The sequence below is a fragment of the Arachis stenosperma genome, chromosome 5 (genome assembly GCF_014773155.1).
Source record: "Arachis stenosperma cultivar V10309 chromosome 5, arast.V10309.gnm1.PFL2, whole genome shotgun sequence".
Classification (NCBI taxonomy): Eukaryota; Viridiplantae; Streptophyta; class Magnoliopsida; order Fabales; family Fabaceae; genus Arachis; species Arachis stenosperma.
In genome coordinates this window covers 67,428,797-67,454,570 of record NC_080381.1, presented here as the reverse complement: position 1 = coordinate 67,454,570, position 25,774 = coordinate 67,428,797, and the positions used below count along the sequence as shown (strand labels likewise).

Below are 25,774 nucleotides of genomic sequence, written 5' to 3'. Positions count from 1 at the left end.
TTCTTCCTACCTTGCACTATTGGAAGTCTATTCATCGACAAGGGGATGTGTGACTTAGGAGCAAGCATAAATCAAATTCCATCCTCTTTAGTGAAAAAGCTTGGCATAGGAAAGGTGAAACCAATACAGATGTCCTTGGAATTGGTGGACCAATCAGTGGTATATCCTAAAGGGTTAATTGAAAACCTTTTAATTAAGGTTGACAAGTTCATCTTTCCTGCAGACTTTGTGATCCTAGATTCAGCAGAGAATGAGAATGACTCCATAATACTTGGTCGACCATTTTTGGCCACTGCTAGAGCCATTGTAGATATAGAGCAGGGAGAGCTAACCCTCAGGATGCATGAGGAAAGCATCACCTTGAAAGTGTTTTTAGAATCACAAAGAAATGAAGAAACAAGCAAGACAAATAGTGACTATCTTCCAAGGCAAGCAACCAATAACACAGTGGAACAGAAGAATGAGCAGGTGCAAGGAGGGGAAGGAATTCAAAAAGAAGCCGGGATGATAAACAAAAAAGGAGGTATCACAACTCAAGTCACTGTCAAGGGAAAAAGGTCAACGAAAAAGAAAAAGAAGAAAAATAAGAAGAAGGCTTACAAAGGGTGGAAGAATAAAAAAATCCCAACTGAAGGATTTTCCAAAGGTGACAAGGTGCAACTAGTATATCAACAGCTGGGAACAGAAGATCATTACACTGTCAACCAAGTACTTTCTCTTGAACACATTGAAATTGAGCATCAAGGCACACAGAGAAAAATTACAGTGAGAGGGGACAAGTTGAGACATCACCAGCATCAACCACCCTAAAGGGAGTTCATTGTCAAGCTAGTGACAATAAAAGAGCGCTTCATGGGAGGCAACCCATGATTTAAGATTCCTGTCTTTTCTTTTATTCAATAAGCTATGATTACCTAAGCATGATTTTAAACTTTCATACTTGATGCATGCATGCATTGTTTTGAAGCATATGTCAGACTTCTGAGTTTGGTGTGCCTTAAGGCACACCCAAATTTGTATTCAAAAAAAAAAGGAGGGGGTTATTCTTAAAACATATGCATAGTCATTTTGATGAATCATATGACCAAACACTAAGTTTGGTGTCTGCATGTGTAACAATGCTCAGAAGATCATTTCCTATTCATGGAATCAAAATCATACATGGATCATGCATCGTTACATTTTGAAATAATTTTCCATCTTATGATCAAACCACCGTATATATTTATGTGCTAAGGCTAGCTGTTTTGGTTCATTTAGGAGAAAGAGATTGAGACAAATACAAGGAGGCGCCACGGCTAGGACAAGCTAAGTGAGGAGTGGTCGCATGTGCCTAGAAAAGCGTGCTCCTTGGGAAGCAGAATCTGCATGCATGCACCATCGAACACCTAAATACATGCAACCAATGAGAAGAGAATCCTCGTCAAGCCTTAACAATGCATGCAAGCCGTTCAATCCATGAGCTCTCTATCTATTCAACTCAATCTCAGCCCTTCATGATCGGCCACGAATCCTCCCTCATTCATTGTGGTTTTGTTAAGAAGTTTGAAGGACCTGCCTATAAGTAGCCGTTAGCACTAAATGGCTTACACATTCATACAAACTACCTTCACTTGTAAACCATAGTCTCCTCTACTCCCAACACTAAAGCCGACAATTCCCTTCTCTTACACAATAAAACTAAACATCATCCCAAACACAACCCACTTCCCTCTTCTTCTCACACCACTTCTAATGGCCTATTCGAGCTCAAAAAGAAGGCTAGGAAAGGAACCAATGGTGACCGAACCCCCATCTTATGATGCAAGAAAGTTTAGGTCCCAATTCCATGAAGGAAGATATCACAGACTCATAAAGACAAGGCATGTCATTTACGAGAATGGGCTTGAGCTGAAGGAAGGGGTATACCCCATCATGAGGCAAATCACTAAAGAGAGAAGGTGGGAGCTTCTATGTGATCCTCTCGCCAACATGAGTGCAGTCATGATCATTGAATTTTATGCAAACGCTGTAAAAGAGAACAAAGACAGCACCTCCTACAAGAGTTATGTCAAAGGAGTTGAAGTAGATTTCAGTCCAGCAGCCATCACAAGAGCTCTGAAGTTGAGGACAATAAAATATGCAGAGCCCAGTTATGAGACCAGATTGAAGATGGAAAATAATCCTGATGAGATCTTACAAGGGCTATGCATAGAAGGCACAGACTGGGAACGAGATTCAAAAGGAGTCCCAAGCCATTTAAAAAGGATGAATCTCACCCCTATGGCCAATGGGTGGTACGAGATAGTAAGGAGGTCCATCATTCCCATTGGAAACTCATCATGGGTCACAATCAAGCGAGCACTTTTGACATACTGCATCATACATGGAGGTGAAATCAATCTTGCACAACTCATAGCTGACAGTATTCAAGAAATAGCCGATAGCACAAGCAAATAAAGTAGGCTTGGTCATCCAAGCACCATCCTCAGGCTATGCAACAAAGCTGGAGTCATCTTTGAGGATGAGGATATAGAAAAAGTGAAGAAAGGGAAAGGAATCACCAAGAGGAGCATGGAGGGGTTGAATAAAGAAGATGATCAAGAGGGAGTGGTAGCTCCCAGACAAAGAAGATCTCAAAGAGAGGAAGAACAAGAGCAAGCTCATGGTGCCATAGACATGAGCCAGCTACAAAGAGCAATTGAAGAGCTATCTCAGCAACTCATGCAAGCTCAACAAGAACAAAATCAAGGGCGCCAAGAGCAATATCTAGAGCCCCATCCAGAGCTTCGGGAGCAATATATGAGGGATAAAGAGGAGTGAGAAGCTTGGCAGCGTCAAATGGAAGAGAGGCAAGAAAGCTGGCAACAACAGATGATGACTCAACAGCAAGAATTTCAAACAAAGATTCTTGAAGAACAAAGGGAGCAATACAAAGAATTCAAAGAATCATATGATAAACTGTACTTTAGTCAAGCTAAAGCAGGGGAATATAGTCACAACCTATACCAATGGAAGAATATTCATCACACCATGGGAGAAGTTAGATATGTGCAAAGAATGGAGAGTGATGAAAACATACAAGCAAGGTTGGAGTACTTGACCCACAATTTGCCAACACTCAATCCACAGATCAAGCCATTTGAGCAATGCCCTGAATTTGAAGCCAAGCAGCAAGCAAGGTCTCATCACTATACGGAGGTAACACTTAACAGATTGGAAGAAGTTGGGCTCTCAGGACTCTTAGATTCTGTCTGGGATAGAAGATGCCCTGGTGAAGAAGCCCGAGACTATTCCAAAGTAGGGAAGAGAAAGAAGAAAAAGGGAGAATCAAGCAGCAGCCACAATCATTAGAAGGTGGCACAGTTCTTTCATATTTCTAATAAGGAGATGCATGTCTGAAACATGATATGCCTCCACTGTCTATTTCCTTTTATTCCATTTTCATGCACTTTTTATTATTCAATAAGTAGCTAGAGAAATGATCTGTATGATGCTTGTCATTCATCACTTAGCTAAAATTTTGTTTTGTTTCCCATATGCTTGAATAAAAGAGAATTGTTTGAATTAGAAAGTAAATATCCAATGTTGCATAAGTTAGAATGGAAGTTAATGGTGGTGTATGTGTTTGATTAAATGCATAACTCATGAAATAATTGCTGCATAATGTCATTTTAATTGAAGTGTGAGCTAGCTTGCTGTCATGAAGGTTCCTATCAGTAAAGAAAAAAATCCCTTGAGAACAAAAATAAAGCAGAAAGAAAAAGAAGTAGAAAAAGCCAATGTGGCAAGAAAAACAAAGAATAAAGGCTGGACACCAATAGCTTGGACCCTAGGACACATGCCTGTGGTGTTCTTGTACTAAGATATGCTTGGATAAGTAAATTCTAAGGGGTATCTCAAAACCCGGCCACTTAGATCAACTGATTTGGGATGGCCAATTGAAAATCCACAATAAAGAGCAACTTAGATACAGAACATTTAGTTATCCAAAGAGATGCTGGGCATCAATGATCCTAGGAGGAAATAGTGAGCCATGTGTCTGTAGTGGAAAGATGTTGAGTAAAAATAAAGCCAAAGGCTACTGCAACATTGGACACCAAGCCTTCATAAAAGAATAAGCTTGTTAAGCAAAATGAGAAAAGAAAAGTTAGCAAGGGAGCAAGTAAAGAGTAAACCTTATAACAGCAAGTTTAGTAAGCCTTTGAGGAAAAGTGTATAGTATGTAACAGCAACCAATAACTAAGTTATCATTGTCTGCATAAAAACTCCATGAATCAAGTTCTGCTATATGCCTAATAAGGATATGTATGCTTTTCTTTTTTCATTTCATTTCCTCTTAATTTTGATGCTTGCTTGGGGACAAGCAAGATTTAAGTTTGGTGTTGTGATGACAAGTCATCATATACCCATTTTTCAAGCTAATTTCACTTGTTTCACTAGTCTTTATGCACTTTCTTGCATCCTAAGTAAGTAATTTGGAATGAAAATGCATGACTTCTTTAAATCAAACAACCACAATTAAATTGATGCTAAATCATGAGGTTTGAACTAAAATTAATTGATTTTTAATGAATTATAAACCTTATGAGTTTGGAGATACTTTGACTGGTTGCTTTGGTTTCTTGTAGGTGAAGAAAGGAAGAAAAGAAGAAAAATGTGGCTTAAGAAGTGTGGCCATGGAAGGAGAAGTGTGGTGCAACATAGAAGGAGGAAGTAAACACTGTTCTCCACAAGAGCACACTGCTCTCCAAGAGAGCAGCATAATAAATCAAGCCTCCAAAATATCTCTGCCCTGCCCTCCTCAAGAGCAGTTTCGGGCTCCTCATGGAAAATTCAAGAAAATTGTTCTTCAAAGTGCCATCCATGGGTTTCGAACCAAGAACAAGGAGGAAAGGAGTAGCGCTCAAATACAAGGAAAACAAGCAAAAATTGGCTTGTTTTCAATCTCCAAGGATCGAACACAGCATCATGAGGAAGCAAGGAACTAGGCGTTACTTTGGTGCCAAGAAAACCAAGGAAAAAGGGGCAGCGTGTGCCTCCACCAAGTTTCGAACTTGGGACCTCACCCTTGGTTGCCTTGCTGCGCTGCCCACAAGGAGAGCAGAGCAGCATTTCTTGGCACGGGCAGCACACAAGCGCGCACACAAGCACGCACGGAAGGCAAGCATGCACGCACACTGCCCTGCTCTCCGCAAGGGCAGGGCAGCATCTTGAACGCCCATCACACGCAGCACGAGCATGCAATGAGGCCGCATGCACCATTTCCCTGCTATGCTCTCCACAAGAGCAGAGCAGCCTCCTGGAGCCAACTTCTTCATGGGCTGAAAATTGGATTAAAAATCCAATTTAATTCATTTCTTCACCAAATCAAAAGCCCATCCAAATTCCAAAATTCAAGAATAGAAAGTGTATAAATAGGAGATAGTTTGATGTAATGAAAACCTTTCTTTTGATTTTTGAATCTTTACATTTTAAGACTTCATTTTCTTTGAGAGCTTTGAATTGGGATCTGAGAGAATTGGGAAGGAGAAATGATCTCTCTTCTTCCTTGTTCTTGCATGAGCATTTTTTACTTTTCTTGTTTGAATATTGAGTGTGAAGAATTGAGGAACTTCTGTCTCAATCTCCATTTAAGACCTCTTGGATTTTCCTATTGCATAATTGAGCTAAATTTCATTTTCTTACTACTGCCATCTTCAATTTCTCTTTAATTGCTTTGTTAACTTGGATCTGGGAAGGCAATTGAGATCTAGACTTTGCTATCTAGTCTCTGGAGTCCTGAGATCCACTTTTCCTTTTGGTTCTTCTGTTGAACCCCTGCTGCAATTAAATTTCCATTTCTGTTTGAGATCTAGTCAATTCCAATTCATTTCTTGCTTTGATAATTGCTGCAAGTTAATTTCCCTTGCTTAAATTCTGAATTCCCAATCCTCAAAACCCTTCTTCCATTTAAGCAATTTATATTTCTTGCACTTTAAGTTACTGCAATTTACATTTCTTGCACTTTAAGTTTCAGTCATTTAATTTCTTGTTCTTTAAGATTCAGCACCTTTACTTTTAGTTCTCTTTAATTTCTACAATTCATCCCTCTCCCTTTACATTTCCTGCTATTTACTTACTGTTGGATACAAAATCACTCAACCAATACTTGATTCGCTTGACTAAATCAACCACTAAACTAAAATTGCTCAATCCTTCAATCCCTATGGGATCGACCTCACTCCCGTGAGTTTTATTACTTGATGCGACCCGGTACACTTGCCGATGAGTTTTGTGTTGGATCGTTTTCCACACATCAATGACCATGAATGGAGAGAGAGAGAGGGTGAGATAGGTAGGGATCCTGTGAGGTCCACAGATCCTGAGATGATCTTGTGGGGTCCACAGATCCTAAGGTGTTCCTGTGGGGTCAACAGATCCTGAGGTGTCCGGCATGTAGAATGCCTTTGCATACATTTGTGGCGTTTAAACGCCGAAGTGATGCTCATTCTGGGCGTTCAACGCCCATGTGCAGCATGTTTCTGGCGTTGAACGCCAGGTCCATGCTTGTTTCTAGCATTCAGCGCCAGCTCTCCTCAAGGTGTATTCCTGGCGTTTGAACGTCGGGATGTTGCTTATTTCTGGCGTTCAACACCAGATCCATGCTCTGTTCTGGCGTTGAACGCCAGCCAGATACTCCTTACTGGCGTTTAAACGCTAGTAAGTCCTTCCTCCAGGGTGTGATTTTTCTTCTGCTATTTTTGATTCTGTTTTTAATTTTTGTATTTTTTTTCATGACTCCATATGATCATGAACCTAATTAAACACAAAATAACAATAAAATAAAAATAAAATTAGATAAATAAAAATTGGGTTGCCTCCCAATAAGTGCTTCTTTAATGTCAATAGCTTGACAGTGAGCTCTCATGGAGCTTCACAGATGTTCAAAGCATTGTTGGGACCTCCCAACACCAAACTTAGAGTTTGAATGTGGGGGTTCAATACCAAACTTAGAGTTTGGTTGTGGCCTCCCAACACCAAACTTAGAGTTTGACTGTGGGGGCTCTGTTTGACTCTGCATTGAGAGAAGCTATTCATGCTTCCTCTCATTACCAAATAACTTGGCATTTAGCTTCATGATGGCTCCTAGATATTAAGCAACTTGCTCTCCAGTCACATCTTCATCCTCTTCAGAGGAAGAATAGTCTTCAGAGCTCATGAATGACAGAAGGAGATTTAATAGAATCTCTATGGTCTCTATATGAGCCTCAGATTCCTTTAGGTCCTTAATAGGGAACTCCTTCTTACTTGAGAGACGTCCCATGAGGTCTTCCTCATTGGGATTCACGTCCTCCCCCTCCTCCTTGCATTCGGCCATATTGACTATGTCAATGGCCTTGCACTCTCTCTTAGGATTCCCTTCAGTATTGTTTGGGAGAGTACTGGGAGGAGTTTCAGTGACCTTCTTACTCAGCTGGCCTACTTGTGCCTCCAAATTTCTAATGGAGGATCTTGTCTCACTCATGAAACTTAAAGTGGCCTTTGACAGATATGATACTAAGTTTGCTAAATTAGAGAGGCTTTGCTCAGAATTCTCTGTTTGTTGCTGAGAAGATGATGGAAAAGGCTTGTTATTGCTGAGCCTGTTTCTTCCACCATTATTAAAGCCTTGTTGAGGCTTTGGTTGATCCTTCCATGAGAAATTTGGATGATTTCTCCATGATGAATTATAGGTGTTTCCATAAGGTTCACCCATGTAATTAAACTCTGCCATTGCAGGGTTCTCAGGATCATAAGCTTCTTCAGAGGCTGCCTCTTTAGTACTGTTGGATGCATTTTTCCATCCATTCAGACTTTGAGAAATCATGTTGACTTGCTGAGTCAACACTTTGTTCTGAGCCAATATGGCATTCAGAGCATCAATTTCAAGAACTCCCTTCCTTTGAGGCGTCCCACTATTCACGGAATTCCTCTCAGAAGTGTACATGAATTGGTTATTTGTAACCATGTCAATAAGTTCTTGAGCTTCTGCAGGCGTTTTCTTTAGGTGAATGGATCCACCTGCAGAATGGTCTAATGACATCTTGGAAAACTCAGATTGACCATAATAGAATATATCTAATATGGTCCATTCTGAAAACATGTCAGAAGGACACTTTTTGGTCATCTGCTTGTATCTTTCCCAAGCTTCATAGAGGGATTCACCATCTTTTTGCTTGAAGGTTTGAACATCCACTCTAAGCTTGCTCAGCTTTTGAGGAGGAAAGAATTTATCCAAGAAGGCCGTGACCAGCTTATCCCAGGAGTCTAGACTACTTTTAGGTTGTGAGTCCAACTATGTTCTAGCTCTGTCTCTTACAGCAAAAGGGAAAAGCATGAGCCTGTAGACTTCAGGATCTACTCCATTCGTCTTAATAGTCTCACAAATCTGCAAGAACTCAGTTAAAAACTGATAAGGATCTTCAGATGGAAGTCTATGAAACTTGCAGTTCTGTCGCATTAAAGCAACTAATTGAGGTTTCAGCTCAAAATTATTTGTTCCAATGGCAGGAATTGAGATGCTTCTTCCATCAAACTTGGACGTGGGTTTAGTAAAATCACCAAGCATCCTCGTTGCATTATTGTTGTTGGGTTCGGCTGCCATCTCCTCCTCTTGTTCGAAAATTTCAGAAAGGTTGCCTCTAGATTGTTGTAATTTAGCTTCTCTTAGTTTCCTCTTCAGAGTCCTTTTAGGTTCAGGATCAGCTTCAACAAGAGTGCCTTTTTCCTTGTTCCTGCTCATATGAAATAGAAGAGAAAAAGAAAAAGGAAGAGTAATCCTCTATATCTGGACAAAGAGGATCCTTATTATTAGTAGAAGAAGAAAGGAATAAGAGTGGAGAATCCAATCACAAGGGTGAGGATAGAGGCAGTGATTAGAGATGAAGAGAGGTGAAGAGAAGTGTTAGTGAATAAATAAATAAATAGAAGAAGAGAAGAGAGAGAGAATTCGAAAATAATTTTAAAAAAGTAGTAAACAATTTTTGAAAATTAAAGATAAGATATAATTGAAATTAAAATTTAAAACAATTAGTTAATTTAAAAAAAAATTTGAAAAAGGATGAGATATTTTCGAAAATTAGAGAGGGAGAAGTAGTTAGGTGGTTTTGAAAAAGATAAGAAACAAACAAAAAGTTAATTAGTTAGTTGAAAAAGATATTAAAATCAAATTTGAAAAGATAAGAAGATAAGAAGTTAGATAAGATATTTTAAAATCAAATTTTTGAAAAAGATATGATAAAAAGATATGATTAAAAAGATATGGTTGAAAAAGATATTTTGAAAAATATTTGATTTTTTAAAATTAAAATTAATTACTTGACTAACAAGAAACTAAAAGATATGATTCTAGAAATTAAAGATTGAACCTTTCTTAACAAGAAAGTAACAAGCTTCAAATTTTTTAATCAATCACATTAATTGTTAGTAAAGCCTTTGAAAATCATGAATTAAAGATAAGGAAAAGATTTTAAAATTCAAAAAAAATTTGGAAAATAGTGAGAAAAATGAAAAAGATTTGATTTTTGAAAAAGATTTTGAAAAGATAAGATTTTTAAATTTGAAAATTTGACTTGACTTGTAAGAAACAACTAATTTTAAAATTTTTTGACTAAGTCAACTCAAATTTTCGAAAATTATGAGAAAATTAAGGAAAAGATATTTTTTGATTTTTTTGAATTTTTAATGATGAGAGATAAAAACATAAAAATGACCCAAAACATGAAAATTTTGGATCAAAACACATGATGCATGCAAGAACACTATGAATGTCAAGATGAACACCAAGAACACTTTGAAGATCATGATGAACATTAAGAACATATTTTTGAAAAATTTTTTGATGCAAAGAAAACATGCAAGACACCAAACTTAGAAATCTTTAATGTTTATAAAATATGAATGCAAAGATGCACATGAAAAACAACAAAAGACACAAAACAAGAAATCATCAAGATCAAACAAGAAGACTTACCAAGAACAACTTGAAGATCATGAAGAACACCATGAATGCATGAATTTTTTGAAAAAATGCAAGAACAATATGAATATGCAATTGACACCAAACTTAAAAATTGACTCAAGACTCAAACAAGAAACAAAAAATATTTTTGGTTTTGATGATTTTATGATTTTTTTGGTATTTACTTTATTTATTTTCGAAAAAAAAGGAAAAAAATTTTTTGAAAAATTTTTGAAAACAAAACAAAAAGAAAATTACCTAATCTGAGCAACAAGATGAACCGTCAGTTGTCCATACTCAAACAATCCACGGCAACGGCGCCAAAAACTTGGTGGACGAAATTGTGATCATCAACAATGGCTCCAAAGGCTTGGTTCTCTCAAACGTGAATCACACTTTGTCACAACTCCCCACAACTAACCAGCATGTGTACTGGGTCGTCCAAGTAATACCTTACGTGAGTAAGAGTCGATCCCACAGAGATTGTTGGTATGAAGCAAGCTATGGTCATCTTGTAAATCTCAGTCAGGCGGATAATAATTGATTATGGAATTTTGAAAATCAAATAATAGTAAATAAATAGAAAATAAGGATAAAGTTACTCATGTAATCCAATGGTGGGAATTTCGGATAGGTGTATTGAGGTGCTGTGTTCCTTCTGAATCTCTGCTTTCCTACTTCTTCCTTCTAGTTTTTCATCACTCCTTTCTATGGCAAGCTGTATGTAGGGCATTACCGTTGTCAATGGCTACATCCCATCCTCTCAGTGAAAAAGGTCCAAATGCTCTGTCACAGCACGGCTAATCATCTGTCGGTTCTTAATCAGGTTGGAATAGAATCCAGTGATTCTTTTGTGTCTATCACTAACGCGCAACCTTTATGAGTTTGAAGCTCATCACAGTCATTCAATCCTGGAATCCTACTCGAAATACCACAGACAATGTTAGAATTTCTGGATTCCCATGAATGCCGCCATCAATTCTAGCTTATACCACGAAGATTCTGATTAAGGAATCCAAGAGATATGCGCCCGGTCTAAGGTAGAACGGAAGTGGTTATCAGTCACGCGGGTTCATAGGTGAGAATGATGATGAGTGTCATGGATCATCACATTCATCAAGTTGAAGTGCAACCAATATCTTAGAACAGGAATAAATCGAATTGAATAGAAAACAGAAGTAATTGCATTAAAACTTTGAGGTACAGCAGAGCTCCACACCCTTAATCTATGGTGTGTAGAAACTCCACCGTTAAAAATACATAAGTGATGAAGGTCCAGGCATGGCCGAATGGCCAGCCCCTAAGATCTCAGAACTGAACGTCCAAAGATGTCTAATACACTAGTAAAAAGTTCTATTTATACTAAACTAGCTACTAGGGTTTACAGGAGTAAGTAATTGATGCATAAATCCACTTCCGAAGCCCACTTGGTGTATGTTTGGGCTGAGCTTGATCTATCCACGGGCTGAGGCTTATATTGGAGTTGAACGCCAAGTTGTAACATGTTTTGGGCGTTCAACTCTGGTTCGTGACGTGTTTCTGGCATTTGACTCCAGAATGCAGCATGGAACTGGCGTTGAGCGCCAGTTTACGTCCTCAAATCTCAAACAAAGTATGAACTACTATATATTGCTGGAAAGCTCTGGATGTCTACTTTCCAAAGCCGTTGAGAGCGCGCCATTTGGAGTTCTGTAGCTCCAGGAAAGCTATTTTGAGTACAGGGAGGTCAGATTCCAACAACATCAGCAGTCCTTTGTCAGCCTTTTATCAGAGTTTTGCTCAGGTCCCTCAATTTCAGCCAGAAAATGCCTGAAATCACAGAAAAACACACAAACTCATAGTAAAGTCCAGAAATGTGAACTTAGCATAAAAAGTAATGAAAACATCCCTAAAAGTAACTAGATCATACTAAAAACTACCTAAAAACAATGCCAAAAAGCGTATAAAATATCCGCTCATCAGTCACTAACGCCCAGCCTTCAGGAGTTTGAAGCTTGTCACAGTCATTCAATCCTGGAATCCTACTCGGAATACCACAGACAAGGTTAGACTTTCTGGATTCCCATGAATGCCGCCATCAATTCTAGCTTATACCACGAAGATTCTGATTAAGGAATCCAAGAGATATGCGCCCGATCTAAGGTAGAACGAAAGTGGTTGTCAGTCACGCGTGTTCATAGGTGAGAATGATGATGAGTGTCATAGATCATCACATTCATCAACATGAATGCAAAGAATATCTTAGAACAGGAATAAATCGAATTGAATAGAAAATAGTAGTAATTGCATTGAAACTTGAGGTACAGCAGAGCTCCACACCCTTAATCTATGGTGTATAAAAACTCCACCATTGAAAATACATAAGTGAAAGGTTCAGGCATGGCCGAATGGCCAGCCTCCAAACGTGGTCACAAGACCGAATGATCAAAAGGCCTCTAATACACTAGTAAAAAGTTCTATTTATACTAAACTAGCTACTAGGGTTAACAGAAGTAAGTAATTGATGCATAAATCCACTTTCGGGGCCCACTTGGTGTGTTCTTGGGCTGAGCTTGATCTGTCCACGAGCTGAGGCTTCTCTTGGAGTTGAACACCAAGTTGTAACGTGTTTTGGGCGTTCAACTCTGGTTCGTGACGTGTTTCTGGCGTTTGACTCTAAAATGCAGCATGGAACTGGCATTGAGCGCCAGTTTACATCATCTAATCACGAATAAAGTATAAACTATTATATATTTCTGAAAAGCTCTGGATGTTTACTTTCCAACGCCGTTGAGAACGTGCCATTTGGAGGTCTGTAGCTCCAGAAAATCTATTTCCAGTGTAGGGAGTTCAGATTCCAATAGCATCAATAGTCCTTTGTTAGCCTCCTATCAGAGTTTTGCTCAGGTCCCTCAATTTCAGCCAGAAAATACCTGAAATCACAGGAAAACACACAAACTCATAGTAAAGTCCAAAAATGTGACTTTAGCATAAAAACTAATGAAAACATCCCTAAAAGTAACTAGATCATGCTAAAAACTTCCTAAAAATAATGCCAAAAAGTGTATAAATTATCCGCTCATCAGACATCTATATGGAAGGAGCCCAATGGAAGAGAGATTCCAAAGGCAAGCCGGTTCAACTAAGAAGGCTTGACCTTAAGCCTGTGGCTAGAGGATGGTTAGAGTCCATCCAACGCTCTATCATGATCCAAATTTCCCTTCAGAAAGTATACCGAATTACCGTCAAGTAAAAACTCACAATAGAGTGAGGTCGAATCCCACAGGGATTGATTGGTCAAGCAACTTTAGTTGGAAGAGTATGCTAGTTGAGCTAAACAGAATGTAGTTTGAGAATTGTAGAAAATTAAATGGCGGGAAGGTAAATAGCAAAAAATAAATTGCAGAATCTTAGATGGGGATTTGGAGAAATGAGCATGAAAATAAATGGCAGAAAGTAAAGAGAATGGGTAAGATCAGAAATGGGGAATTCATTGGGCTCAGGAGATGTTGTATTCTCCGGATCAAATTCATTTTCATCTCTTCCTCAATCAAAGCATCTATTGATCTCCTTGGCAATCTTAAGTGATTAGGTTCCAATTCCTTGGCAACCCAATCTCTCTAAGCTTGAACAATTGCCCAATTCCTTGATTTAATTGCTCATGAGAAGAGATGAAGTGTGGTCACTGATTATACCACATGTATTTCCAAATCAAAGTGTTGGGAGGATTACATGTCACTATATCCGCCCAGACCCCAATTTGGTCCAACATGAGAAAGCATTTCTAGCATGATTTCCTCATCCCTTTTCCAAGGCTCACAGGAGATCCAATTATGGAGAGTTTCTTTTCCAAGATAACTAACCAATTGAATTAAGATCAAAACCTTTCTAGTAAATCAAAAGAGAAGAAAGAAGAAGAGAATGAAAACTATAATTGATCCATCAAATTACAACAGAGCTCCCTAACCCAATGAAAGGGGTTTAGCTGTTCATAGCTCTAGAAATGGAAAATGGCAAAAAAGAATACATCCTTAGCTAAAAGTGCAGAAAAGTAAACGTACAGAGGGTAGTTCTCCAAAGTGCCATGCCTCCCTATAGTTCAAAACTACTCCTATATATACTACTTCTCTTGATCTTCTAGTGAGTTCTTCAAGTCTTGGATGTGGGCCTTAGATCTTGAGTTGAAGCAGTTACAATCTTTAGTGGGCTCAGCTTGCAGAGAAGTATGAATTAGGCATGCGAGTTAGTGAAGTTAACGTTAAGTGACATTGTGAGTTCGAGAGCGTTAGTGGCAATCACATTTTTCATTAACATTCCAACCCCATATAACCCACGTTAACTCCAATGTTAGTGGCACCAACGTGACCACTAACGTAGCCTTGTAAACCTTCGCAAGCATTATTGGGACGCGTTAGTGACACTTACCTTTGTCACTAACGCTCCAAGTGCCCCTACTCTCCACGTTAGAGCTCACGTTAACTAAGTTAACATGGCCATTAACGTGGTAGTGAATGCCATCTCCAACGTTAGTGACGAAGGTGAGTGTCACTAACGTTGGCCATCAATCTTAGCTCCACGTTAACTTTCACGTTAGTGACAAAGGTGAGTGTCACTAACATTGGCATTGTTCCTCTCTTCCACGTTAGAGTTCACGTTAACTAAGTTAACGTGACTCTTAACGTGACTTATTGCCAAATCTTGGAACGTTAGTAGTGTTCACGTTTATCACTAATGTTGGAGCTTTCTTTTGTCTCCAGGTTAACGTGGTAATTAACGTGTGGTTATGATGGCTTCGTAGGCGTTATTGGTGATCACTTTTCTCATGAACGTTACAAGCTATTTACCATTCCACGTTAGTGGTCACATTAACTAGATTAACGTGAGTACTAACGTGGTTCTTCCTTGCTTTTTTTGTCCTGAAATCAAGCAATTAAAGTGCATCAAAGCTCTAGCCAAAGTCATGAGATTATGCATCATCAATTTATCATTCAATTCTAGCAAAAATCCTCATGAAATCATGTGAAATTCACAATAGTTTCTTGAATCAAGGTGTAAGTGTATTTTCATCCAAAACTTGCCTTATTCACTAAGAAAATGCATGAAACTAACCTAAAACAGTAAAGAAAAGGTCAGTGAAACTGGTCTAGATGCCCTGGCATCACAACACCAAACTTAAAGCTTGCTTGTCCCTAAGCAAGTACTGAAACATAGGAAGAATGAATGAAAGAACAAGAAGATAATATAGAAGTAGAATTCCTGGTTTCTGGGGTTTCATGCATAGCAACTTAGGTTCTTTCCTTTACTAGGTTTCAGACCTTTATCAAGTCCTTGGTCACTCTCTTGATTGCATCCTTTGAGACTTCTTAATTGTTGATCCTTCTTTCTTTTCCAAGGTTTATTACATTCTTCTTTTGGCTAAGTGCTCTGTAAGAGGGCGACTCTTTATGATAAGATTTTAGCCAACACTCCCGAACCAGTTGGATCAAGGTGCTAGGTGTTAAGACACCCCTAAGGACTTACTCCCTCAAGTCTCTTTCCCTCATACATACACACCACATGCACATGGTTTGTTATTTTTCTTTCTTGAGACCTTGGTGTCCAGCACCTCTTTGGATTACTAAGTGTTCTGTAGCAAAGGTCACTCTTGATAGTGGACTTTCAGCTGATAATCCCGGATGAGTTAATCCAAGTTACCAAGTGATGAGGCACCCCTAAGAGCTTATTCATCCAAGCATATCCCTTGCACATGAACACCACAGACACATGCCTCAATTTTAAAACCCTTGGTGCCTAGCATTGTTTCTTATTGTGTTTCTTTCCTTTTCACTTTTATTGCTCTTTCTCTTTTCTTATTGGGAACTTATATTTAGTTAGTCTCATAGGATGTATTTCAAGCATAGGATTCAGGATAGATAGTTGCCTTCTTTAATTTCCTTGTTTGGTGAACCAACTTATCTTACTAATCACCCTACCACAAACATTCAGAATTCACTTCATAAAATAACTCCACTCTTGTTCTTTTCATAACATTTTCTTTTTGATTAACTTAAAGGGAAAGCATACAAGTAAGTAAGATGTAAGCAAACACTAGGGACATTAAGCTCAATAACATGGACCTAAGCAATGAAAACCTTAAATGCATAATTGAAAATCCTAAGCTACTCATGGAAGCATGTTCTATTTCATACATGATTTTCCTTATTTAAAGCTGTGAATTAGATAGAACTAAGAAGGAACTTCACCACCTTTCACTTATTGGAATGCTCATGTTCTTCTGCTTCCTCTTCCTCTTTGTTTTCACTTTGTCCGCTTGTGCTTCCTCTCATCCGATTCATTCTAGCTATTTTCCAATCTTCCAGTGCCTTCCTTACTGACTTATGACTCTGTTCGGCCCTTTCGCACTCCACTCGTGCTAATTCATCCTTTGCATCCTCATATTTTGTGATCCCATGATGCAATACAGGTAGTTGTCCGACTAGGTACCCAAGTTTGGCTTGGGTATTTACATGATATCCAGTCTCACTCATGTAGACTCCTTCTGAGAATGCTCTGTATTCATCGAAAAGATTTGCCTGTTCTCTTTGTTTCCTATGCATCTCATGAATGTGTGAACCTTGATGTGCTTGGATGTTGATTAGCATTTGGATGGCTCCTTTTTGTTGATCTTGCTTCTGGTTCAGGTTATAGAAGGATTCACTCCATTGTCTCCCTTGTTCTAATTGCTGGTCCATCAATTATTTTTGCCATTCCCCTTGCTGATTCATCCATCTAGAGAGAGATTCTTCTTGGCGGTCCATTAATTGCATTTGAAACTCCTTCTGTGCCCCCTGATTTTCCATGCATTGCCTAGATAAGGTATCAATAGCCTCTTGTAATTGGTGCATGCATAAGGTGGCTGGGGCTTGCTCCTGTTGTAATTCCATTTTCTGTTTCTGCCACTCTCTTTGTTGATCCATCCAATTGGAGAGTAGTTTTTCTTGATGATCCATCCTTTGAGCTTGGACATGTAGTTGTTGTTCTTGTCCCTCCATATAGCTACTTGCCATATACTCAATGGCTTCCTTGATGTGAAACAGATTTATATTGGTTGGGTCAAATTGTCTTTCTTGTTGGTGCCCTGTTTGTTGGGGTTCTTCTTGGTAAGGTTCTTCTTGGTGGGACTCTTCTTGTGCCGTTCTTTTTCTTATTTGAGGTATTCTGTGTTGTTGAGCAGGTGTCACATAGTTTATGCGTTGGAATGTGACTAACCTCCCAGGATTTACCCATTGTGGATTGTTGTCTTCGAACACCACCTTGGCTTTCATGCATAGTCTCAGGATGGTGCTGGGGTACCAAAGTCTAGCACCCAAATCATTCTTCTCGGCTGAATCCTGGATTCCTTCAGCTATAATTTCATGCACGTTGATGTTTCCACCCTTCACTAGGCAATGTACCATGGTGGCTCAAGCTATATTGACCTCAGAATTATTTGCGGCTGAAAGGATAGACCTCCTCACTAGCTCAAACCATCCCTTGGCTTCTGGGATAAGGTCTCCTCTCCTAATGAACCTCGGTCTCTTGTCCGAATACCTTTCCCAATCAGTCCCAATAACACACATATCATTCACAATTTCTTCAAGTTCATCTTCCTCGGGAGTATTACTTATTCTTACTTGATAGCTAAGCTCATCAAAATGTGGTGATTTCAGTTGAAGAGTCCTCGTTATAGCATTGGGGCTGAAGTCTACCTCTGTTCCTCTTACATAACTTTTGAAGGTGGGGGCCCTAGTGCTATCTTCTCTGACCGCATTTGCATAGAACTCTTTGATGAGATTTGCATTTATCTTTATTTCTGGGTTGGTGAGCTTTTGCCAGCCCCTTGATGGTGTTTTTGTGGAAAAACGAATTTCCAACACACAAATCCAACCGGCAAGTATACCGGGTCGCATCAAGTAGTAATAACTCACAAGAGTGAGGTCGATCCCACAGGGATTGATGGATCAAGCAACTTTAGTGGGTGATTAGTTTAGTCAAGCTAACATTGGTGAGTGAGAATTGTTGCAGCAGAATGTAAATAACAGTGAACTTAAATTGCAGAATGTAAATAGGCAGGAAGCTTAAAGAGCAAGAAATGTAAATTGCAGTAAATATAAAGGGAAATGGGAACAAGGAGATTAAATCAAGCAGCAAGCAGAACTTGGAACAATTGCATAAGAATTAAATTGCATGAAAAGTAAAAGGACTTGGGTGCTGGGAATTAAAATTCAACAAGAGAATGTAGGGAGCAATCAAGCAGAAGAGTAACTTGCAACAAATCTTAAACAGAAAGCAGAATTGCTTGAAGAAGCAAACAGAAATTAAATTCAGTTTAATTGCCAAATGAGATTGAAGATCTCAGGAAATCAAAGAGACTAGAAAACAAGTCTAGATCTCAATTCCTTCCTTGATCCAACCAAGAACAATTGCAGAAGGAGAGAAGATGAAACCAGTAAAGAGAGTTTTGGTTCAAATCCTTAATTCACTGAAATTTTGCAGAAGAATAACAAGAGAAATCTTAGACCAAGAGAGAAACAGAATTCCTTCACTCTCAATCCCAGATTTAAGACAGAAAAAAAACTAAAGGAAAGAGCTCTCAAATCCTAATGCTCCCTAGTGGAGCTTGCCTCTTTTTAATCGAGCTCCCCTTTACAAAGATGGAAATGATGCCTTATATAGGCTTTACAAAATAAAATGAAATTGAAATGAAAAACAAATTAAATGAAAATCCTAATTCTAGCTTGTTCTTGTGCCATTGAGTGATGATGTGGGCTTAGCTTGCTTTGGATTTGAGGAGAAATGGGTTTGCATGGCCTTGATTCAATTTGGAGAGGAATTGAATTTAAATGAGATTTTGGTTGAATTTTGGCCCATGATGTTCCCAGGAGGCTGCTCTGCTCTTGTGGAGGGCAGAGCAGGAAAGTTGTGTGAGGAAGCATGTCGCGTGCCAAGTGTGGGAGAGACCTTCAGGATGCTGCCCTGCCCTTGTGGAGGGCAGGGCAATGTTGCCTTGGTGCGCCTTGCCTCCCTGCCCGTGCGTCCAAGCTGCGCGCCAATGTGTGCGCTGGCCGTGTCATGCGCTCATGCTTGTGTGCGCCAAGGAGAGTTCCCAAGTTCAAACCCTTGTGAAAACATTTGGAGGAGCAATTTTTCTTGATTTTTCATGAAGGGAGCACGACATTGCCCTGCTCTCCAAGAGGGCAGAGCAGAATAATGAGCGCTACTTTGCTTTGGAGTGAGGCTCTAGCTTCGAACCTTGGTGGAAGCACTTTGGTTTATTTTCGCTTATTTTTGGCCCTTAAAGATGCCTTTCACTCATGCCTCAATTGTGAACCAAATATGGATTGGTATATATCGTTGGAAAGCTCTGAATGTCAGCTTTCTAACGTAACTGAAAGCACATCAATCGGACATTTGTAGCTCATGTTATAGCCCTTTGAAGGAGGCATGGTCATGCTGTGAGCGCCCAGATTTTACCTTAGCGAAAATTCTTGCTTCCAACCTCACTTTGCATCACGATACTGCTCTGCCCTTGGCAAGAGCAGGGCAGTGTGTGCTGATTGCCTATTCTCCTTTAATTTGGTCATGGGCCACGCTTTTAAAAGCGTGGCCTAAGGCTCCAAAGTGTGCTCCAACTTCAAAGTGTGTCCCAAAGCTCTTTTTTTCTCCTTTTTTGTGCTTCTTTGCTTCTTTTTCTTCTTATTTCCTACAAGATTTATAAAATTAAAAGATCAAGGAAATATACCAATTAAGTATAAAAGCATTCAATATTTAAGCACAATTTATCAATTTCTTGTATGAAAAAGCATAGAAAAATAGGTATATGATGACTTGTCATCACAACACCAAACTTAAACCTTGCTTGTCCCCAAGCAAGAAAAGAATCATGCAATAAAGATTGACAATCCAAGCTAAGAAGAATAGCAACTCAATGTTCATGGTAAGCTAGTTTTCTAAGCATGCTACAATCACAAAAGAAATGTAAATGATTGATGCTTCTATCTAGCTCATTTTATGAAATCTTTTCCTTATATTTCTTCCTTGAAACAAGCTTTTGATTTTTTTTTTCATTAGCTTCTCCTTTTGGGTGCTTTGCCCCATGAGTTGATAACAAAGCTACGACTTCTAAATGCTTTATTTTCAAGTATTACCACTTGATACATAAGCACCACAAGCATTTAATTAGAGGACTTCATTAAGCTCATTTTTTTTCCTTTTCTTGACTCTCTAATCATTGATGCTCAGAACGTTGAGCTTTGAGGGAGTGCTTTTACACTTGAGCCTAGCCTTGACTTCTAAGTGTTTTATTTTCAAGCATTTGGCTTGATACATAAACACCACAAGCACTTAACAAATAAATTGCCATTGGTACTCAGAGCCTTCAGCTTTCTCATTCTTTCCCTTTTTCTTTTCTTGCTTTAATTGTATTTGCTTCTTCAAGGTTTTCATGATTTCAAAAGATTTCACAAAATTTACTAGATGAAAAACTTCAATTAAATAAAATCCAATGCAATTGAGCAACAATCAATCATACTAGCTTTCCAATACTTGTATGCACATGCTAAATTCTTCTTTAATTCCTTGTTTGTTTATGATCATGATGCTTTTTTGCTTTTGAACTCACAAAACTCAAGTTGGTAGTCATAATGGTACAGCACCATGTTGTAAATCAAATTCAAGCTATGCTTAGTCATACCACACATGCATACAGAAAATATAAAGACAATCATGCAATTTAAAGTGCTGGAAATAAAGGAGAGGAAAAGGAACTTTACAATCTTGTAGTTCATCTTCATTATTGTTGTCCTTTTTCCTCTATTCTTCCTCTTTCCCTTGCCAAACTCAGAATGCTTGCTCATCCTCAAGCAACAATTAGAACAATGGCTATGGGGCTAAGATAGATCATGAATGTCTTATACAATAAAATGTTAGTAGTACATGTGTTTTAAGCAAGCAAAATGAAAGATAATAATCAAGGCACCAGAGACAGAGACATTTTGATTGCAAACATAAGAAGGTGAGCACAATACATTGCATAAAAGATAAGTGGCACACCAAACTTAGTGTGACACTTTCACTTGAAATTAATGCAAGTATCTAGTAAGAATTAGAACCAAATTTTGTTGCATAGCAACACCAAACTTAGAATGCAACCATATGTCAATTTTATTTGAAATAAAACTAAACAAAAGAAACTGTTATTTGTTGAATACAATCACCAAGCCAAGATTTGTCATGAATAAGGATCTCTTGGTGATGTATTAACAAAAACAGTTAATAAAAGAAAACAAAAAAATGACTAAAACAGAGAGAATGCAAACGAAATGTCAAAACAAAAGAAAAATAACAATGCAAAGGCAATATGATTATGCAGACAAGTGATGTTGCTGGATGAGTTGCATAGAAAAATAAGTGGCACACCAAACTTAGAATCTTAGTGTGACACTTTCATGTAGAATTGATGCAATCATCCAAAGGAATTGAAAACAATTTGTTGCATGGCAACACCAAACTTAGAATGTGATCATATGCCAATTTATTGAAATTTAAACAAAGCATGGAGAAGAAATGTACCTACTGTCTACCTGTTCTTCACTTTCTTCCTCTTCTTCCAGTTTGTTAAGAGCAATGACCTCAAAGGAGGAGAAGTTTCAGCTGTTGTCCCCTTTCTTGGTTTCCTCTCAGCAAGCCTCCTTTTGTACATGGCTTGATTGAGCTTGCTTGCTAGTGGTTCAGGGGAAGGATTGCTTGCAGTTGACCTTCTATTGAATGTTGTCCTTGGTATCATGGTCACAATCCTCTTCTTGGTGCTTTTGTTAATTGCCTTCACTTTTTGGATGTCAAGACATGGTTGCTGTGTGATTTTTGGAGTAATTTCTTCATCAAGAGCCTCTTGCATTGGTGGTTCCATGAGTTGTTCCTCTTTGCACTTCTCTGCTTCACTTGAGTTTGGACGTACTTGATTGTCCTCCTCACTTTCTTGTTCTTCCACTTCCTCTTTTACACTCAACATTTGTTTTAATAGTACTTTCATAGAAGAGGTTTGTTGTTCTTCCCATGATTTTTTCATCTCCTCTTCATATCTTTCAATTAGTGTTGAGCATCTTTGGTTCAGGGAGGTTTGTGGGGGTTGTGAGCTTTCATGTTCCTTTATCATCTCAAGTGGCTTCTGTGAATATGAAATCCTTGGCTCATGTTCCTCATCTTTCATTGCACTTTCACTTGACACAAGGACTTTTTGTTCTTGTTTTTCCACTTCCTTTCTCACAAATTGATTTTTAATGTTTGATGGTTCTAAGTGTTTCCTTATGTTCTCAAGGTGCTCATTTGTCCTCTGACGGAGGATTTCTTTCCTTTTCCAAGCTTGTTCTTGTCTTTCAAAAAATCATCTGGACTTTTGAAGGAGATCCTCTGAATCACACTTTGAAGAATTGTTGAACTCATCACAGTATGGATTGCTAAGATTTCTTTGATTTTGACTTTCCCAGTCACAATATGAGTAGTTGTTAGACTCGTCAAAATCTGGATCATATTGTGTCTCTGGGAAGTGTCCCATATGATTCTCTTCCTCATCTTGTGTCTCTAAAGCAATTCTCCATGGATTGGAGTGCTCAGAATCTGTTAATTCTTGGTGATATCCCCAGCCACCATTAGAGATTTGTGATGGTGGGTGATATCCCAGAAAATTTGTTTGATCACAAGATGAGTTGAACTCCATTTGAATTTTGTAAAACACAACACCAATGAAAATTGAAATTACTCATATCAGAAATGAGTTTTGCTTAGTGAGGCAAAAACACAAACACCTTGGTTTCAACTTAGAACAGAGAACAAAAAAAAAGAAAAAAATGCTTGATCTAGACTTCTCACCCACTTAATCATTGTTGATCTAATCAATCCCCGGCAACGGCGCCAAAAACTTGATGGTATTTTTGTGGAAAAACGAATTTCCAACACACAAATCCAACCGGCAAGTATACCGGGTCGCATCAAGTAGTAATAACTCACAAGAGTGAGGTCGATCCCACAGGGATTGATGGATCAAGCAACTTTAGTGGGTGATTAGTTTAGTCAAGCTAACATTGGTGAGTGAGAATTGTTGCAGCAGAATGTAAATAACAGTGAACTTAAATTGCAGAATGTAAATAGACAGGAAGCTTAAAGAGTAAGCAATGTAAATTGCAGTAAATATAAAGGGAAATGGGAACAAGGAGATTAAATCAAGCAGCAAGCAGAACTTGGAACAATTGCATAAGAATTAAATTGCATGAAAAGTAAAAGGACTTGGGTGTTGGGAATTAAAATTCAACAAGAGAATGTAGGGAGCAATCAAGCAGAAGAGTAACTTGCAACAAATCTTAAACAGAAAGCAGAATTGCTTGAAGAAGCAAACAGAAATTAAATTCAATTTAATTGCCAAATGAGATTGAAGATCTCAGGAAATCAAAGAGACTAGAAAACAAGTCTAGATCTCAATTCCTTCCTTGATCCAACCAAGAACAATTGCAGAAGGAGAGAAGATGAAAGCAGTAAAGAGAGTTTTGGTTCAAATCCTTAATTCACTGAAATTTTGCAGAAGAATAACAAGAAAAATCTTAGACCAAGAGGGAAACAGAATTCCTTCACTCTCAATCCCAGATTTAAGACAGAAAAAAAACTAAAGGAAAGAGCTCTCAAATCCTAATGCTCCCTAGTGGAGCTTGCCTCCTTTTAATCGAGCTCCCCTTTACAAAGATGAAAATGATGCCTTATATAGGCTTTACAAAATAAAATGAAATTGAAATGAAAAACAAATTAAATGAAAATCCTAATTCTAGCTTGTTCTTGTGCCTTTGAGTGATGATGTGGGCTTAGCTTGCTTTGGATTTGAGGAGAAATGGGTTTTCATGGCCTTGATTCAATTTGGAGAGGAATTGAATTTAAATGAGATTTTGGTTGAATTTTGGCCCATGATGTTCCCAGGAGGCTGTTCTGCTCTTGTGGAGGGCAGAGCAGGAAAGTTGTGTGAGGAAGCATGTCGCGTGCCAAGTGTGGGAGAGACCTTCAGGATGCTGCCCTGCCCTTGTGGAGGGCAGGGCAATGTTGCCTTGGTGCGCCTTGCCTCCCTGCCCGTGCGTCCAAGCTGCGTGCCAATGTGTGCGCTGGCCGTGTCATGCGCTCATGCTTGTGTGCGCCAAGGAGAGTTCCCAAGTTCAAACCCTTGTGAAAACATTTGGGGGAGCAATTTTTCTTGATTTTTCATGAAGGGAGCATGACATTGCCCTGCTCTCCAAGAGGGCAGAGCAGAATAATGAGCGCTACTTTGCTTTGGAGTGAGGCTCCAGCTTCGAACCTTGGTGGAAGCACTTTGGTTTATTTTCGCTTATTTTTTGCCCTTAAAGATTCCTTTCACTCATGCCTCAATTGCACGCCAAATATGGATTACTATATATCGTTGGAAAGCTTTGAATGTCAGCTTTCCAACGCAACTGGAAGCACATCAATCGGACATTTTTAGCTCAAGTTATAGTCCTTTGAAGGAGGCATGGTCATGCTGTGAGCGCCCAGATTTTACCTTAGCGAAAATTCTTGCTTCCAACCTCACTTTGCATCACGATACTGCTCTGCCCTTGGCAAGAGCAGGGCAGTGTGTGCTGATTGCCTATTCTCCTTTAATTTGGTCATGGGCCACGCTTTTAAAAGCGTGACCTAAGGCTCCAAAGTGTGCTCCAGCTTCAAAGTGTGTCCCAAAGCTCTTTTTTTCTCCTTTTTTGTGCTTCTTTGCTTCTTTTTCTTCTTATTTCCTACAAGATTTATAAAATTAAAAGATCAAGGAAATATACCAATTAAGTATAAAAGCATTCAATATTTAAGCACAATTTATCAATTTCTTGTATGAAAAAGCATAGAAAAATAGGTATATGATGACTTGTCATCACCCCTCTGTGCAATCTTCTCCTTGATCTTAGTGCATTAATCCTCATTGAACTGGAATGTCAATTCTAGCAAGATTTTCTTATTTTTGATCCATTCATATTGAAGCTCATAGAAGGCAATCTTGAATCTCACAACATCGGAAGGAGGCTGTTCCATGGGCTCCTTCCCTCTTCTCCTTTTAGAGCTAGATGAAGCCATGAGTGACGGTTAGTATGGTTGTGGCTCGTAAAGCATGGCTTGGAGGGTGTGTATGAAACTTTTGGTGGAGGATGAAATGTGTGTGTTCAAAAGAAAGGAAGGGAGATGAATGAGAACAAGAAGTGTACAAAGAGGGTGCAAAATGAGGATCATTTATATAGAGAAGTGATGAGTGTTTGAAAGGTGTGGATTTCTAGTGTTGTTTTGTGATGAACGGTTGGGGCTTGATCTTGGATGAGCACAAGGATCACCCCTTTTATGAAGGTCTTGGTTCGGTCTCCAAGGCTATCCACTTTCCAATGTTGCATGGAAACATTTTCCAAGATACTCCCCTTGGAGATAAGTGTATACGTTCCTTGGCATAGTGGCCGAATCTCCCTTCCTTGATTGTCCTATCAAGTACCATCAATGTCCTTTTTGATTTCCTACACAAGACAAAAAAGGAATACAAATGGTTAATTGAAATTTTTGATGGGAAGACTTAAGGTGTGAACTAGCTACTAAAAAAATCTTTTTCTTTTGTTTTTAATTAACTAAATGCTTTTCATGAATGCAAATTAATCAACCACTAGATCTCCCATGCATGCGACGTTGGTACACCAAACTTGTTTGTAATCATATGGTGCAACAAGTTTCGGGAATAATTTCACCTCATAAAGTGTGTTCAAGCCCGCTTGGTGTGTCTTGAACACCAAACTTATCATG

At 38.7% G+C, this 25,774-nt stretch overlaps 1 non-coding gene across 1 annotated transcript; it reads left to right on the top strand.

The window, feature by feature from the left end:
- The first annotated feature begins 8,102 nt into the window (after nt 1-8,102).
- LOC130984035 (small nucleolar RNA R71) lies at nt 8,103-8,206 on the top strand. The gene has a single exon (XR_009087995.1). It is a non-coding gene; the product is annotated as a small nucleolar RNA R71 (small nucleolar RNA).
- The last annotated feature ends 17,568 nt before the right edge of the window (nt 8,207-25,774 follow it).